The sequence below is a fragment of the Chlorocebus sabaeus genome, chromosome 2 (genome assembly GCF_047675955.1).
Source record: "Chlorocebus sabaeus isolate Y175 chromosome 2, mChlSab1.0.hap1, whole genome shotgun sequence".
Taxonomy (NCBI): Eukaryota; Metazoa; Chordata; class Mammalia; order Primates; family Cercopithecidae; genus Chlorocebus; species Chlorocebus sabaeus.
Genome location: NC_132905.1, coordinates 12261223 through 12266418, shown reverse-complemented (window position 1 = coordinate 12266418; position 5196 = coordinate 12261223).

Here is a 5196-nt window from a genome sequence, read left to right as displayed (position 1 = left end):
TTTCAAAGCAACGCGAACAACTTCTGAAGGCACTGGCCTGGGCTCTAGGCTCAGATCTGAGTCGGGGAAGATTCTATGAACAGGTCCTGGTCAGGTTTGGGGGAGGCCCATGAGCAGGTCTTCTCGCCAGGAGCGATATCCCTAGGAAACCAACCCACAGAATAGAAATCGAAAGGGCAAAAAGGCTTCCATTTCCAAGAAAGGCCATGATGTCTCCAGGAATAGCACAACTATCCCCTGCAGGGCTTCTCCCAGAAGAGAACATTCAGAGGGGCCTCTGAGTTGCTCTGCACCCCCAGCAGATGCCCTGCTCCGAATGGTCTCTCTTGTCTCCAGCTCTCCACCCAGGCGCTACCTGGAATGCTCTTCTCTGACGTGTCCTCACACAGCCGCTTCACCGGAACCACAGGGAGTCCCCCCGATAGGCATCCTGGTGGGTCCTGGTGGGGCTATCGTAGAGGCTCAATGACCTTTAAAGTGAGTTCAGGCCAGGTGCGGTGGCTCTCACCTGTAATCCCAGCACTTTGGGAGGCGATGGCAGGCAGATCACCTGAGGTCAGGAGTTCAAGACCAGCTTGACCAACATGGCGTCTCTACTAAAACTACAAAAATTAGCCAGGCATGGTGGTGCATGCCTGTAATCCCAGCTACTTGGGAGGCTGAGGCAGGAGAATCACTTGAACCTGGGAGGCGGAGACTGCAGTGAGCCAAGACTGTCCACTACACTCCAGCCTGGGTTACAGAGCGAGACTCCGTCTCAAAAAAAATGTCGGTTCAAACTTTGAGATTCAACAACTGGGTGACTTGGCTCTCTGGAGTCAATGAATTCACCAATCCATGGATACTGATGAGCTTGACCTGTGCTGCTTGGGAAGCTGAGCTGCAGTGAACATACCACAGTAGATGGAGCCAATGCTGCAAAGCAGACCCGCAGGCAACACAGAGTTCCCGGGACTCCCTCAAAATCTTGCCCTTTATCTACACTGGCTCCCGCAGACCCGCAGACAACACAGAGAGTGCTTGGAACTCCCTCAAAATTCTCTCCTTTATCTATACTGGCTCCCACGACAGGGTCTCAACCCTGGTTGTACTTGAGAATCAGCTGGGAAACTTCTAACAGTTCCGACACCTGAGCCATACCCAGATCAATTATATCAGAAACCCCGTAGCTGGGACCTGGGCATCAGTATTTTAAAGCTCCCCAGGTGATTCCAAAGTCCAGCCAAGGTAGATATCTACTGCTGTGGAGACCTTGTCCATCCCACAGGTAGAAGGCCCCATCTGTGACCACTTTTCTGAGTTCCAGACTTGCCTATTTATTTTCTCAACATCACCATTTCAGTGCCTAAGAGACATCTCATCTTGCCAGAGTAAAGTGGATTATCCCCTCTACACCTGCTTCTCTTCTCTCCAGAGTCCCCCAGCTGTTTCAGGGCAAAAACTGAGCACCTTCTGATTCTTCTCCTTGTCTCACAACCCATAGCCAATGTGTTTGGAACTCTCATCAGCTGTAATCTCAAAATATATCCCCATTCTAATCTCTGCTCCCTAACTCCCCTGCTGGCCTCGAGATCCCCTATTCTCCTTTTGAATCCTTCTAGTTTGCTCTCTGCCAACAACTCATGTAAAATCTATGAAAAAAAATGAAACTCTGGGTTGGGTGTGGTGGCTCATGTCTAATCTCAGAACTTCTTGTTGTTGCTGTTGTTTTGAGACTGAGTCTTGTTCTGTCGCCCAGGCTAGAGTGCAGTTGTGAAATCTCGGCTCACTGCAACCTCCGCCTCCCAGGTTCAAGTGATTCTCCTGCCTCAGCCTCCTGAGTAGCTGAGACTATAGGTGCTCGTCACCACGCCCGGCTAATTTTTTTTGTGTGTGTATGTTTAGTAGAGGTGAGGTTTTACCATGTTGGCCAGGTTGGTCTTGAACTCCTGACCTCAAGTGATCTGCCTGTCTCGGCCTCCCAAAGTGCTGGGATTACAGGCATGAGCCACCACACTCGGCCAATCCCAGCACTTTGGAAGGCTGAGGTGGGAGGATTGCTTGAGCCCAGGAGTTGGAAGCTGCAGTGAGCCATGATTGTGCCACTGCACTCCAGCCTGGGCAACAGAGCAAGACCCTGTTTCCAGAAGACAAACAAACAAACAAAAAAGCCCAAAAACTCAGCATGAAAAGATGCTCAGCTCATTAGCCATTGGGGAAATTCAATTAAAACCAAAAGAAGGGCTGGGCGCGGTGGCTCACACCTATAATCCCAGCACTTTGGGAGGCTGAGGTGGGTGAATCACCTGAAGCCAGGAGTTCAAGACTAGCCTGGCCAACATGGTAAAACCCCATCTCTACTAAAAACAAACCAAAAAAATTAGCCACGTGTGGTGGTGTGCACCTGTGATCCCAGCTGCTCGGGAGGCTGAGGCAGGAGAATTGCTTGAACCTGGAGACTGCAGTGAGCCGAGATTGCACCACTGCCCTCCAGCCTGGGTGAAGGAGTGAGACTCCATCTCAAAAATAAATAAATAAAAAGATATGTTGAAATACACAAATACCATTGTGTTACAATTGCCCACATTATTCAGGGCAGTAACATGTTGTACGTGTTTGTAGCCTAGGAAGAACAGGCCATACCACATAGCCTGGGTGTGCAGATTCCCTCCATCGTGCACCCATAATGACGAAATGCCGTAATACGCCAACAGGAGAATAGGTGAACAAATTATAGTATGCTTATACCACGAAATACTACTTAGCATACAAGAAATGAATTACCGACGTAAGCAGCAACATGAATAAATCTTAGAGACGTTCCTCTGAGCAAAAGAAGCTGGGTAAACTTTATGAATGCATTTATATGAGGTTCTAGAAAAAATGATTCAAGGGTGATATGTCAGAATATGGCTCCTAGCTAGTAGGATGGTCAGGGGATTGACTAGATTGATTGAAAAGGAGTGTGAGGGAACCTTCTGGAGTGATGGATATGATGTTTTGTCTTGTTTCGGATGGTGATTACAGGTATCCAAAGTCACTGAACTCACTTAAGAGCTGTAAGTCTTAGCTGAGCATGATGACTTGCGCCTGTAATCCCGCACTTTGAGAGACCGAGGTAGGTGGATCACCTGAGGTCAGGAGTTCAAGAGCAGCCTGGCCAACATGATGAAACCCTGTCTTTACTGAAAAAAAAAAAAAAAAAAAAAAAAAATACAAAAATTAGCTGGGCATGGTGGCATGTGCCTGTAGTCCCAGCTACTTGGGAGGCTGAGGCAGGAGAATTGCTTGAACCTGGGAGGCGTAGGTTGCACAGTGCAGCCTGGGCCACAGAGCAAGACTCCATCTCAAAAAAAAAATAATAATAAAAAAATAAAGGAACTGTAAGTCTCACTGCATGTAAATTATACCTTAAAAAAGTAATTTGGGGTCCAGGCGCAGTGGTGCATGCCTATAATTGCAGAACTTTTGGAGGCCAAGTGGGGGTGGGGGCGGATTGCTTGAGACCAGGAATTTGAGACTAGGCTGGGCAACATAGCAAAACTCCATCTCTGTAAAAAATACAAAAATTAGCTGGGTTTGGTGGTACACATCAGTAGTCCCAGCTACTTGGGAGGCTGAGATGGGAGGATTGCTTGAGCCCAAGAAGTTGAGGCTGCAGTGAGCCATGATTATACCACTGCATTCCAGCCTGGATGACAAAATAAGGCCCTGTCTCAAAAAACAAAAAACAAAAAACAAAAAACAAAAAACCTCAGAGTCCCACAAACCTCTGCTCAAACTCCCCCTACCCTCACTCCCAACCTTTAGGATGAAATCTGGAGCACCCACTCTAGTCTTCAGAGCTCTGCATGGCCTGTCCTCTTTTCCCTCCTTGGCAGTTTCTACAACCACCCTTCCCTTTGCTTTTTTTTTTTTTTTTTTTTTTTTGGACAGAGTCTCACTCTAGCACCCAGGCTGGAGTGCAGTGGTGCGATCTCAGCTCACTGTAACCTCTGCCTCCCAGGTTCAAACGATTCTCCTGCCTTAGCCTCCATGTAGCTGGGATTACAGGCATGCACCATCGCTCCCGGCTAATTTTTTTGTATTTTTAGCGGAGACAGGGTTTCACCATGTTGGTCAGGCTGGCCTTGAGCTCCTGACTTCAAATGATTCCCCCACCTCAGCCTCCCAAAGTGCTGGGATTACAGGCATGAGCCACCGCGCCTGGCTGACTTTTCTTTATTGAATGCCTGCCTATGTATACATCACTAAGCAATCATTCTTTCAGTTCTCACATACTTTTTTGGAAACACCATGCATTCTTTTGTACTCAGGGGCTTTGCTTTAATACGATGTTCCTGAGATTCATCCAGGACCACTATTAATTTTCACAGTCGTATTCTAATCTATGATGATCACATAATTTATTCACCCATTTTCTCAGGAAGGGGCATTTAGGTTGTATCCAGATTTTTGCGGTTACTCACAGTGCTGCCAAGAGCACTGCTGTACATGGCTCCTGGGACATGTATGCAAGAAATGTTTAGGGTATTTATCTAAGAGTGAAACTGCTTGGTCAGAGGGTATGTGCGTTTTCAGCCGTGTCTGATATTTCAAAGCTATTTTTTAAGATGGTTGTACCAGCTACACTTTTCACCAACTGTGTAAAAGAGTTTCCTTTTTGTCCTACATCCTTATCCATACTAGGTGCCCTTAAATTTATTAATGTTTGCCAATCTGGTGGTTTTAATTTGCATTGTCTCGATGATTAATAAGGTTAATCATCACTTTATATATTTATTGGGCATTTATCAAAAAATAAAGCTGTGTACTTTTAGATGGGAACGAATGCACAGAAAAAGATCCAAAACCGTGATTCTCTCTAAGAAGGGGAGTGGAAAAGGAGGGCTGGGATGTGAATACTTTGTTCTGTGTGATCTTGACATTTTTACAATAAAAACTATTTAATATGCTGATAAAATTAATATAAAAATGGCCAGGCATAGTGGCTCATGCCTGTAGTCTCAGAACTTTAGGAGGCCCTGGGTGGGTGAAATCACTTGAGGCCAGGAGTTCGAGACCAGACTTGCCAACATGGTGAAACCCCATCTCTACTAAAAACATGCACACAAAAAAATCAGCTGGGCATGGTGGTGCACACCTGTAGTCCCAGCTACTTGGGAGGCTGAGGCAGGAGAATTGCTGGAACCCGGGAAGTCAAGGTTGCAGTGAGGC